Raw genomic sequence first — 13838 nt, forward strand, 5'->3', positions numbered from 1 at the left:
ATGGATGAGATGCTTAGATGGCATCACCAACTCAACGGACATGAGTTTGAGTAAACTCTAGGAGTTGGTGGTAGACAGGGAGGCCTGGCTTGGTGCAGTCCACGGAGTCACAGAGTTGGACATGACTGAGTGACTGAACTGAACTGAACCCAATAGTTAATGAAGAAATAACAATTCTACACAAACTTGTCCAGAAAACCAAGAAAGGACTACTTCCCAACTCATACTATAAGGCTACCATAGTGCCAGAATCAGGTAAAGAGTTTAGAAGAAAAAGTAAATCACAGACAAATCTTTCTCATGAAAGCAGATGTAAAATTTCTTAATGAATTTTTAGCAAATGAAATATCATCAGTTTATCATCAGTTCAGTTGCTCAGTAGCATCTGTCTCTTTGTGACCCCATGGACTGAAGCACACCAGGCCTCCCTGTCCATCACCAACTCATGGAGTTTTCTCAAACTCATGTCCATTGAGTCGGTGATGCCATCCAACCATCTCATCCTCTGTCGTCCCATTCTCCTCCCGCCTTCAATCTTTCCCAGCACCAGGGTCTTTTCAAATGAGTCAGTTCTTCACATCAGATGACCAAAGTATTGGAGTTTCAGCTTCAGCATCAGTCCTTCCAGTGAATATTCAGGACTGATTTCCTTTAGGATGGACTGGTTGGATCTTCTTGCAGTCCAAGGGACTCTCAAGAGTCTTCTCCAACACCACAGTTCAAAAGCATCAATTCTTTGGCGCTCAGCTTTCTTTATGGCCCACTCTCACATCCATACATGACCACTGGAAAAAACCATAGCTTTGACTAGTAGACAGACCTTTGTTGGCAAAGTAATATCTCTGCTTTTTAATATGCTGTCTAGGTTGGTCATAGCTTTTCTTCAAAGGAGCAAGTGCCTTTTAATTTCAAGGCTGCAGTCACCATCTGCAGTGATTTGGGAACCCAGAAAAATAGTCTCTCACTGTTTCCATTGTTTCCCCATCTATTTGCCATGAAGTGATGGGACTGGATGCCATGATCTTAGTTTTCTGAATGTTGAGTTTCAAGCCAGCTTTTCATTCTCCTCTTTCACTTTTTTTTTTCCATTTTTAAAACTTATTTATTTTTTAACTAAAGGATAATTGCTTTACAGAATTTTGTTGTTTTCTGTCAAACCTCAACATGAATCAGCCATAGGTATACATATGTCCCCTCCCTCTTGAACCTCTCTCCCATCTCCTTCTCCATCCCAGCTTTCTAGGTTGATACAGAGCCCCTGTTTGAGTTCCCTGAGACACACAGTAAGTTCCCATTCAGTTCAGTCATTCAGTTGTGTCTGACTCTTTGCGACCCCATGGTCTGCAGCACACCAGGCTTCCCTGTCCATCACCAACTCCTGGAGCTTGCTCAATCTCACGTCCATCGAGTCAGTGATGCCATCCAGCCATCTCATCCTCTGGCGTCCCCTTCTCCTCCTGCCTTCAATCTTTCTAGGCATCAGGGTCTTTTCTAAGGAGTCAGTTTATCACATCCTCTTTCACTTTCAACAAGAGGCTCTTCAGTTCCTTTTCACTTTCTGCCATAAGGGTGGTGTCATCTTCATATCTGAGGTTACTGATAATTCTCCTGGCAATCTTGATTCCAGCTTGTGTTTCATCCAGCCCAGCATTTCTCATGATGTACTCTATGCATATAAGTTAAATAAGCAGGGTGACAATATACAGCCTTAATGTACTCCTTTCCCAATTTGGAACCAGTCCGTTGTTCCATGTCTGGTTCTGTTGCTTCTTGACCTCAACACAGATTTCTCAGGAGGCAGGTAAGGTGGTCTGGTATTTCCATCTGTTTAAGAATTTTCCAGTTTGCTGTGATCCACACAGTCAAAAGCTTTAGTGTAGTCGACAAAGGAGAAGTAGACATTTTTCTGGAACTCTCTTGCTTTTTTGATGATCCAGTGGATGTTGGCAGTTTATCTCTGGTTCCTCTGCCTTTTCTAAATCCAGCTTGAACATCTAGAAGTTCATCATTCATCGTTCACATACTGTTGAAGCCTGGTTTGGAGAATTTTGAGCATTACTATGCTAGCCTGTGAGATGAATGCAATTGTGAGGTAGTTTGAGTATTCTTTGGCATTGCCCTTCTATGGGATTGGAATGAAAGCTGACCTTTTCCAGTTCTGTGGCCACTGTTGAGTTTTCCAAATTTGTTGGCATACTGAGTGCAGCACTTTCACAGCATCATCTTTTAGGACTTCAAAAAGCTCAGCTGGAATTCTATCACCTCCACTAACTTTGTTCGTAGTGATGCTTCCTAAGGCCCACTTGACTTCACATTCCAGGATGTCTGGCTCTAGGTGAGTGATCACACCATCGTGCTTATCTGATCATGAAGATCATTTTGCGGGGATTGAAGATGGAAGGCAGGACAAGGGGACGACCCATCTCAAAGGGTGAGATGGTTGGATGGCATCACCAACTCGATGGACACGAGTTTGAGCAAGCTCTGGGAGCTGGCGATGGACAGGGAGGCCTGGTGTGCAGCAGTCCTTTCAGTCACAAAGAGTCGGACATGTCTGAGTGACTGAACTGAACCACAAATCAAACCTTTTCTTACTATCTTCTGCTTCTGTTAGTTCCACACCTTTTCTGTCCTTTATTGTGCCCATCTTTGCATGAAACATTCCCTTGGTATCTCTGATTTTCTTGAAGAGATCTCGTCTTCCCCACTCTATTGTTTTCCTCTGTTACTTTGCATTGATCATTGAGGAAGGCTTTCTTATCTTTCCTTGCAATTCTTTGGAATTCTGCATTCAGATGGGGATATCTTTGCTTTTCTTCTTTGCCTTTAGCTTCTCTTTTCTCAGTTATTTGTAAGGCCTCCTCAAACAACCATTTTGCCTTTTTGCATTTCCTTTTCTTGGGGATGGTCTTGATCACTGACTCCTATACAATGTCACGAACCTCCATCCATAGTTCTTCAGGTACTGTCAGACAGAATCCCTTGACTCCGTTTGTCACTTTCACTCTATAATTGTAAAGGATTTGATTTGAGTCATTATCTCTTGAATGGTCTAGTGGTTTTCCCTACTTTCTTCAATTTAAATCTGAATTTGGCAATAAGGAGATCATGATTTGAGCCATAGTTAGCTCCTGGGCTTGTTTTTGCTGACAGTATGCTGCTGCGGCTGCTAAGTCGCTTGAGTCGTGTCAGACTCTGTGCGACCCCATAGACAGCAGCCCACCAGGCTCCCCGTATCTCTGGGATTCTCCAGGCAAGAACACTGGAGTGGGTTGCCATTTCCTTCTCCAATGCATGAAAGTGAAAAGTGAAAGTGAAGTCGCTCAGTCGTGTCTGACTCTTAGCAACCCCATGGACTTCAGCCTACCAGGCTCCTCCATCCATGGGATTTTGCAGGCAAGAGTTCTGGAGTGGGGTGCCATCGCCTTCTCCTTCCTGACTGTATAGAGCTTCTCCATCTTTGGTTGCAAAGAATTTAATCAATTTGATTTAGGTGTCATCCATCTTGATGTCCATCTGTAGAGTCATCGCTTGTGTTGTTGGTAGAGGGTGCTTGCTATGACCAGTGCTTTCTCTTAGCAAAACTCTGTTAGCCTTTGCCCTGCTTCATTTTGTACTCCATGGCCAAACTTGCCTGTTACTCCAGGTATCTTCTGATTTCCTGCTTTTGCATTCTGGTCCCCTATGATGAAAAGGACATCTATTTTGGGTGTTAGTTCTAGAAGGTCTTGTAGGTCTTCATATAACTGTGCAACTTCAGCTTCTTCAGTATTAGTGCCTGGGGCATAGACTTGGATTACTGTGATATTGAACGGTTTGCCTTGGAAATGAACAGAGATCATTCTGTCGTTTTTGAGATTGCACACAAGTACTGCACATCAGACTCTTTTGTTGACGATGAGGGCTACTCCATTTCTTCTAAGGGATTCTTGCCCACAGTAGTAGATATAATGGTCACCTGAATTAAATTCACCCATTCCAGTCCATTTTAGTTCACTGATTCCTAAAATATTGATGTTTACTCTTGCCATCTCCTGTTTGACCACTTCCAATTTGCCTTGATTCATGGACCTAACATTCCAGGTTCCTATGCAATAGTTCTCTTTACAGCATCAGACTTTACTTCCATCACCCATCACATCCACAACTGGACACTGTTTTTGCTTTGGCTCCGTCTCTTCATTCTTTCTGCAGTTATTTCTCTACTCTACTCCAGTAGCATATTGGGCATCTACTGACCTGGGGAGTTCATTTTTCAGTGTCATATATTTTTGCCTTTTCATACTGTTCATGGGGTTCTCAAGGCAAGAATACTGAAGTGGTTTGCCATTCCCTTCTCCAGCGGACCACATTTTGTCAGAACTCTCCACCATGACCGGTCCGTCTTGGGTGGCCCTACAAAGCATGGCTCATAGTTTTATTGAGTTAGACAAGACTGTGGTCCATGTGATGAGTTTGGTTAGTTTTCTGAGAGTGTGCTTTTCATTGTCTGCCCTCTGATGAATGAGGATAAGAGGCTTAAGGAAGTTTCCTGAAGGGAGAGACTAAACTGGGTCTTGTTCTGATGGGCGGGGCCATCCTCAGTAAATCTTTAATCAAATTTTCTGTTGAAGGGCTGGGCTGTGTTTCCTCCGTGTTGTTTGGACTCCTGGACACTCACAGGCAAGTCTGGCTCAGTGTCCCAGTCACCTCCAAAGTAAGATTCCCTGGGGGTTCTCAGTCCCTTTGCTGGATCCCCAGTTTGGGAAATCTGTTGCAGGTCCTAGAACTTTCTTCACGGTGTGAGAATTTCTTTGGTATAATTGTTCTGCAATTTGTGGGGTGTCTGCTCGGCGGCTCTGTGGAGGGGCTAATGGTGACCTCTTCCAAGAGGGCTTATGCCACAGGCTGGGTAACCCAGGTGTGCTGCAGCCAGAGCCCAGGTCCCTGTGGCAAGTCACTGTTGACAAGTGCCTCCTCAGGAGCCACTCAAACACTCGAAGGCGAGTCTGGCTCAGGCTCTGTGGGGCCTCTGGGCCCTGGTGCGCACAAGGTTTTGTTTGAGCCCTCCAAGCGTTTCTGGCAGGTATGGGGTTTGATTCTAAATGCGACTCGCTCCTCCTACCGTCTTGTTGGGGCTTCTCCTTTGGCCTTGGACATGGGGTATCACTATTCTAACAAGATGGTGGAGTAGAAGAATGTGCAATCATCTCCTGAGCGAACTTTTGATTTGTGGTAATCCCTCGGAAACATACGTGACTCATATTAACTCTATCATAATAGTTTAGCAAGAAGAGTCATCCTTTCCACAATTCTTAAGTCCCTGGATTTGGGAAACTGGTCAACCAATCAAAAAGAAAAAATCTTGCATATATCTGACGACAATAATCAGACACCTTTCTGAGGAACTGTAATTCACTGATTTTTTTTATAAGTCTATTTTTTCCCTTTAATTCGTCAGCTCATACCAGTTTTCTCAACCACCATCTCCTTATTGCAAATATCATTTCAACAGCCTAAGACAACATTCTATTGTTCATTCAGCTTTGTATTTCAAGTCAACACTGAAAACAATTAACAATGGCAGAAAACATGAATTCCTTCATGGGGAAATTTCTTGCTACTCACATTCCAGATGCAAAAAAAAAAAAAAAAGGTACATTATGAAAACTCAAAGTATTATATACACAGAAGACCCTTCCTTCACTTTTAAATAAATATTTCAAGGTTACTCCAGCTAATAACAATGTCAAGGATTTGTTTGGAGCAAGGAGACATCAGTATCTCACAACCAGCTCCACTATAAGAGATGGAAAAGCAAATTATTATATTTTACCTTTAGAGAGGCCTTCTGCAGTGCATTTGCTAATTATTAGTCAATCTGTGTCTTGTTGCTGCTGAGGACTGCTTGTTAGTATACGGCAGTGGTGTTTTCGTAGGCTGCTGTAATTGAAGGTTTCCAAGAGCATCTATAACTGAGGTTCATTCTCCAACTTGAGACAGATGTGTTGTTAACAAGACTGAAATAACTGGAAATCTGTGATTTGGCTAATTGCAGGCTTCCTGGAAGTATCTTCATACAGAAAAAAAAACTTTGGCCATCCTCTGAAAAATACCTTCCTTGAGTCTAACTGCTTGGCAGCCCCATTCTAAATGCCTCATCTCTCAAGTTAGCACAGACCAGAGAAAGCAATCAGTAAACCATTGAGTAGATAACCAATCTTTAAAAAAATACTTAGAGGTAAGAACTAAAGTCAAATCGATTCTTGTGGCAGAGGTATTAGCTTAGCATTGCCTCTAGGAGAGTAGACTTTCTGGAGCCAAAGGTTCAAAAATCCCACAGATGGAACTCAGCTCTTCATCTTTTCAGGGAGACATAAAATATGATCAAGACTTTATTTCCTCTGGTGCTCATCTCCCCTCATATCCTAATACCAGCAAAGAAATGACTTTGGAAGACAAATACACTTGCTTACTTTGGTACTATCCTTTAGACCCAGTCAAGAGGGGTCCATAGCCTGGACCCAAACTTAAGAGGATTCTGCTCTGGCCTCTTCTGGTTGAACCCCAGCCCAGAGATTCCCTGCTGGCTCACACAGTAAAGAATCTGCCTGCAATACGCAGGACCCAATTATGGATTGGGAAGATCCCTGGAGAAGGGAATGGCTATCCACTCCAGTATTCTTGCCTAGAGAATTCCCTGGACAGAGGAGCCTGACGGGCTACAGTCCATGTGGTCACAAAGAGTAGGACACAACTAAGGGACTAACAGACACACACACACACACACACACACACACACACACACACACACGTGTGGGGATGAGGAGTCTGTGGAGCAAAGGGAACATCTTCACCTGATGTCTCTCCCCTCTAATACCTTTCTAGGCCGCGTTCCATGTTACCAGGGACCCCGGAACTTCCTGACTGGATAGCTCTGAGATCACTCCTAGAGCCTGCCTGTTTGATAAGAGGGCAGACCACCAGAGTGTGCACCTCTGGCCTGAGAGATGACCAAGAGCAGAAGTTTGTGGAAAGGTACACGGAACTTGGATGTGCAGGCTGGGACATGCTTGAAACCTTCCCAGGTGTAAGATGGAGCCTAAATGTTAGTGCTAGCTCCTCAGTCATGTCCAACTCTTTGCAACCCTATGGACTGTAGCCCGCCAGGCTCCTCTATCTGTGAAATTCTCCAGGCAAGAATACTGGAGTGGGTAGCTGTTCCCTTCTCCAGGGGATCTTCCCGATCCAGGAATTGAACCCAGGTTTCCTGCATAGAACTCAGATTCTTTACCATCTAAGCTATCAGGGAAGTCCCAGGACGGAGCCAAAAGTTGTAAGAAAAGGGAGATGGGTTATGTAGTAGGGCCACTTCTGTCTACACTGCCACCTGCAGCATGGATTTCCAAGGAATCTAGGAATTCTTAATGCAAATCAGAATTTCCAGATCTTTATGCAGGATAAAATAGACTTTATTTACTGTTTGTTAACTTGAAACATAACCCTAAATATTTAGGCACACTGTACATAGGTCTCTATTCTTATGTTCATAGGTCTCTATTCTTACTCTTGGATTTTTAAGGCATTTCATGTCAAATCTCAAATGAGATACCTACCGTGCTGAAGTTTTATGAAAGCAAGTAATCAATCTAAGATTAAAAACATATGCCTAAAAAACTTCAGAGTATTTACCATGTAGTTATTGGTTATTTTCTATTTTAAAACTGTATGCAAGTAAACATGCTATATTTCATGGTAAACATCTGCAAAAGTCTATACATCTGGAAAGCCTATAAAAGTTTTCTAGAAAAATGAAGCATTTTTCTCACCATACTTATAGTGGCATTCTTAAAGAAAAAATTTTGGCCCTGTTGTGTTTTTATTTTTTCTTTCTTGCTGTGCTGTGCAGCAAGAGAGATCTTGGTTCCCTGACCAGGGAGCTCCAAACACTGGATCATGAGCGAAGTCCTCCTATTGAGTTTTAATGTCACAATGTCTAACACAACCCTTAGCGGTTGATTCAAAACATTGTTGTCTGTTATGCATCAGAAAATTCATTCATATACTCATTTGTTCAATAAATATCTATGACCACCTACTGGCAGCTATGTGCCAGGCATCCCACCGGCTTCTGGACATTTGACAATGGATAAAACAGATAAGACAGAACTCAATATATTAACTGGAGGAGAGTGATACGTAAAACAAGCAATTACAATATTTGATAAATGCTATGAAATTATTAGGAAAACACAGGAAGGGCACTGAACCCAATCCTGAACTACAGGAAGGTTTCCCAAAGAGATGTCAGTCAGGCTGAGTGCTGAAGTGAGCCGAGTAGGAGTTTATCTAGCAGAAAAGGAAATTAAAATACCTGCTGAGAAGATTTCTACATTCCATCAGACCATGATACTCAGGCAAAAGAGACAGAGGACAGTACATCTGTTGATTGCCAAGCACTGTGAAAGTGATTTCTATGTATTAAACTGATCTTCACAACAATATGTGAAGAAGGTATTATTAACCCCATTTTATTGAGGAAAAAAACCAAAGGCTCAGGGAGGTTAAGCAAGCTGTTTCCAGGAATGGATCCAGAGAGTGGCAAGGCCTGGCTTCAAACCCAAGAACTGGATAGATTTCTCCCATTACATCAAGGATCATTGAATTGGAAAATCATGTTCAAACAAAACTTTGCCTTATTCTTTCCAGTCAGTAAGCTTAGATCTTTGAGAGAAGTAGAGAGGTATTAGCAACCAAGTGCACTTTGGTTTTAAAAAGATTCCACTGATGACAGCGTATTAGAATGTGCCCAGAATGGCAGGGGACAGGGCTGAGCTTACATATGAGATTTCCATGTTCCTGACTCAGTGCTGTTGGGCATTGTTCATGTGCTGTATGGTTGCATGTGGCTCTTCGTAATTTAGGTTCATCAGTATTTTCATCCAAACTGACCCATTTTGTCTTCAACCACTAAAGTGAGTCTATGGTGTCTGCTTCTGCTTCTTTGAAAGGCCACAAGTTAGAACCCATGTATATTCTGGCCTCAGACTACAGAATTAGTTTTTTCTTTACCTGTCATCATCTCAAAATGAAAATGCACTTAATAACGTAGGTCAAATTGTCTTTGACTAGAAAAGTAGGATGAGAGGGCATTTTTTTTGTTGTTGTCAACTGCATAAATTTGTATATATATGTAGTCCGAAATATCCTGATATACATATATCAGTTCAGTTCAGTTCAGTCGCTCAGTCGTGTCCGACTCTCAGCGACCCCATGAATCACAGCACGCCAGGCCTCCCTGTCCATCACCAACTCCCGGAGTACACTCAAACTCATGTCCACAGAGTCGGTGATGCCATCCAGCCATCTCATTCTCCGTCGTCCCCTTCTCCTCCCGCCCCCAACCTTTCCCAGCATCAGAGTCTTTTCATACAAATATATACACACACATATATATATACACACTGATATATGTAAATATACATGTATTTTCTATACAACTGTATACATAGCCCTATATAATTTGGGGCTCTGTTATGGCCCAAATGCTGCTTCTCAGAGGCAGTCTTTAAACCCCACAGAAGTGGAGACTGTAGAGTTCTAAGGAGCTTGTTAATCAAGATTCATACCCAGGATGAGGGCCTACTTGCCGGAAAGGCAGCTTAAGTTCTATACTTAATCCGATTTTAGAGAAGGTGCCTATTGCAAAACTTAAATTTGTTTGAAGTAAATTAAGATAGAAAAAATTCTTGAAGTTTAGGTTATAAAAGAATGAGCTGCACACGTGTCGTCATTAGAAATAGCAACACAAAAGGTAAACAAAACTCTTTCAAGCCAAGTAAATCTGTGTTTTTAACTACAGTCTTATTCATTCCCTCAGATAAGGGTAAATTTTATGAAGAAAAGTGAAGCTGCCTGAGGAGAGAAATGACTGGGGCTGACACCGTCTAGACTGGCAGGTTGGGGAAGGTCCCCTTGAGGAGGGGAGATCTGAGCAGACAGCTGAACGTCATCGTAAAGGGCGAGCAATGTGGAGATCCAAGTGAAGACAGTTCCAAGCAGAAGGATTAGCCAGAGTGAGGGTCTTGAAGTAGAAACAAGCAGCGTAGATTCAAGGAAGATGGAGAAAGCTGCCAAGGAGGCTTAAGAGCCAGAGAGAACTCTAGGTGAAGGGAGAGCACAGGTGTGGACAGAACTGAGGGTGGTGAGAGGCAGGTCATACAGGGCTCTGAATGTCGTGGTACAGAGTTTGGATTGTTTTAAATTTTTTATTGTAAATATTTTCTTTATAATATTGTACTGGTTTCTGCCATACGTCAACATGAATCGGTCACAGGTGTACATGTGTCCCTCCCTCTTGAGCCTCCCTCCCACCTCCCACCCCATCTCCCTCCTCTAGGATATCAATTGCATTTTAAATGTGATGGGAAGTCACTGAAGAGTGTTAAGCAGGGAAGTGACACAATCTGATTTATATTTTCTGAGAGTCACTCTGCCTAGGGTATGAAACTCTGACCGTAGAAGTACAAGTGCTGATGTAAGAAGACCAGTTTGGAAACTGTGGTAGAACAGTCCGAGAGAAGATGACAGACTGTGACGCGACAGCAGGTGGGGTGGTGACACACGGCACAACCTGAAATGTGCTGAGGGAGGGCTGAATGGACCTGCTGATGAATTGGTGATGATACTTGGGGTTTGGGGCTTGAGTATTGGGAGAGATTGCGATGCCACTCATTGAGCTTGAGAGGAAATAAGAGTCTAAGAAGCTTAAGGAGAAAAGTCAAGAGTTTAATTTTGGATATGTAAAGTCTGAGATATCTATTAGGTATCCAGGAGGGGATACTGAGCGAACAGCTGGCTAGACAAACAAATGTGTACTAGGGGGATATCTCAGGGCTGGGGATGAAAGTTAGAGATAGCAGCACGAGATGGACTAGAATGCCACAGTCTCTGGTGAGATCTCCAGGGAACACCCAGAAAATATGTAGACAGAAGAGGGAGGAGGGTGAGCACTGAGTTCCAGGGCCTCCAAGCCTAGAGCTGGGAAGAGGGAGAAGAACCAGAAAAGGAGAAAGAATACACAGGTGGAATGTCAGGGAAAAAAATCTCAGAAGAATGTCTCTTGGAAGCCAAAAACAAACCAAAAAAAGCTTTAATAAAGAGGGAGGGTGTGGTCAACTTTGTCAGGAGTTGCTTATAGGGTGAGTAAGAATATCAATTTACATAAAAAGAAAACTCAGAGAAATATTACACTAAAACTTAGGGGCTCTGTAGTTATTTATATAGAAAAATAGGCTTAGACAAGATTACGATTTTTCCAACATTAACTGAACAGTCTTATCATATGATCCAATGTTTAAAAATAGGGCGACAATTCTGATAATCATTTTGTGATGTATGTATGTCAAATTACTATGCTGTAGATACACCTTAAACTTCCACAGTGCTGTATGGCAATTATATCTCAAGAAAACTGGAAGAAAATCTAAAAACAGTGTGACATTAGATAACAGTTTTATGTTGACTAGAGGCTTATCAAACAAATAAAGCAATTAGCCCAAACTGCAACCAACAGCCTCCTTGAAAGGTTACCTACAGGTGGGAGAGACAATTTCTTCCAACTCTGAGGAATTTTAGCAACTGATGTTGAGTTGTGTTGAAGCGAAAATATGAAAAAAGTAGGATTCCCAAACTTTGGTCAACGGGCTAAGTTTTTCTTCAGTCAAAATGCCCCATCACTGACAAGTCTTACTTACCAGTAAATGCCTCTATGGTCCACAGTGAATGTCAGTATGACCTGCTTTTCTTGGCCCCACTGCAGACATTTGGTAAACTAGTGACTTCTGGGTAGAGCATTTCCCTCTTGAATAATCTGGCTTTCCCTTACCACAAAACGTACCCTAAGTGAAATATGTGCACTTACTTGGCATACATTCAAAGAAAGTGTTTAAGAAACATAAGTCAATAGTAATAATTGTAGCAATAGTAGTAACCGTATAAATAAAACATCATTAAAATTTAAAAAGCAGCATGCAACAAAATAATCCAAAATCTAGTCCAAATCAAACCATTAAATCATCCACTGCTCAGAACCCCCTCCAGCCATGTGAATAATCCATAGTTTATCATACAGGTGATTTGATTATTTTAATCAGCCTCTAAAATGGTGAGGGCTGAGCACAGAGTAGACAACAGCTGAGCTGCTTTAGAATGAAGACGTGCCTTTGGAATTTTTAAGTAAGCTTTACTATTTTGGATTCAAATTCTAATTGTTTCTCATAAAAGGCTTGACCAGTACCAAAGTGGGAAGACAGTCTTGACTCATAATGATTGAGTTAAGCAGTTTAAACAAAAAAAAAAAAAAAAAAGAGAGAAATCCTTTAGCAACCTAAACAATTGGATTTTCTTGTCATTGCTTTCCCTATACTATCAAAAATGATGCTTTCTTTACTATTTCCAACTCATCATAAAATTGCTAAAAATCTGAAATTCAATTTACCACATTACTGCTAATTTGAATAATGGCTGAATAAAAGACAGGAAACGCTGAAGCAGCATTGATTTCTAAAACATTTTGCACTTTCCTCCTCCATCCCTGTAAAGTAAAGCTCGGATGCTACGCACAATTACACAAGAAAATCAAGAAAGCCATTACATTCAGCATTTTGTCATGATCATTGCTACCATGGCAAACGCGGGCTTAGTTTAGCACATCTGCTGCAGGCGAGGCCATTGGCCTTTTGTAAAGCTGGGCAACAATATAATGCCAAATTCTGGAGACTGTCACTGTTTTCTTCCAAGGTAAGACTACTGCCCACAGATGTTACTGTCTCCTTCCTTAGTGATCCAAACCAACGCCATCCTACCATCGTATTCTTAAAGTTGTTTAGTACCAAGGAACACAGTTAATCTAGGAAGGTTACCCTTTGACCCACCTTCTGGTCTAATGGGTAAAAAAATCTGTGATATGAAAGTTTGCTGCTGCTGCTGCTGAGTCACTTCAGTCGTGTCCGACTCTGTGTGACCCCATAGACGGAAGCCCACCAGGCTCCCCCGTCCCTGGGATTCTCCAGGCAAGAACACTGGAGTGGGTTGCCATTTCCTTCTCCAATGTGTGAAAGTGAAAAGTGAAAGTGAAGTCGCTCAGTCGTGTCCGACCCTTAGCGACCCCACGGACTGCAGCCTACCAGGCTCCTCCATCCATGGGATTTTCTAGGCAATAGTACTGGAGTGGCTTGCCATTGCCTTCTCCGGATATGAAAGCTTAGGACTCCAATAATAGCAAATGCAAAAGTTTCAACAGTTGTAAACATCAACAGAGATATACTAAAAATAGCATGGATTTAGAAGTGACCAAGACAATGCATGATAACTAGCTGTAGGTATATTATTTCCTTATCTGCAAAATGGGAATAAAATCCCATTATACCAAATAATCTTGTGAATAAAATCCCATTATCCCCAAATCACACTTTCTTGTGAGTATTAACTGAGATAATCTGCAGGCCCAGACACATGAGGGGGTACTCAGTAATATAGCATCCTCCCCCTTCCTCCAACACCATCTTTTTCTTAACCACTGAGATCCCCATGCCTTTGGAAATGTTGGTTGAAGTTGGTAGGTAAATGCATTTCTATCACTGGAAGGTAATTCGTTTTGACTTTCATATCGTTTGGATACTTTCCTCAGAGAGCTGAGGATAAAATACTTTTTTAAGATCTGATAGAAGGCATAACTTTCACATCAAGAGGATAAAAGTCAGTGTCAATAATATATATCACATCCTATTATTCGTATTTTAAGTGACACCAATATTATCACTGTAAAATGGAGTATATACTAATTTTGACCTCATGCA

General features: G+C 41.9%; 1 protein-coding gene across 5 annotated transcripts in view; it reads right to left on the reverse strand.

Annotated features, from left to right (window-relative positions):
* Positions 1–13838, reverse strand: part of CDIN1 (CDAN1 interacting nuclease 1) — a 242271-nt gene that overhangs the window by 93248 nt on the left and 135185 nt on the right. The window lies entirely within an intron of this gene.

The sequence above is a fragment of the Moschus berezovskii genome, chromosome 9 (assembly GCF_049115385.1).
Source record: "Moschus berezovskii isolate FMDL1 chromosome 9, NW_MosBer_1.0, whole genome shotgun sequence".
NCBI lineage: Eukaryota > Metazoa > Chordata > Mammalia > Artiodactyla > Moschidae > Moschus > Moschus berezovskii.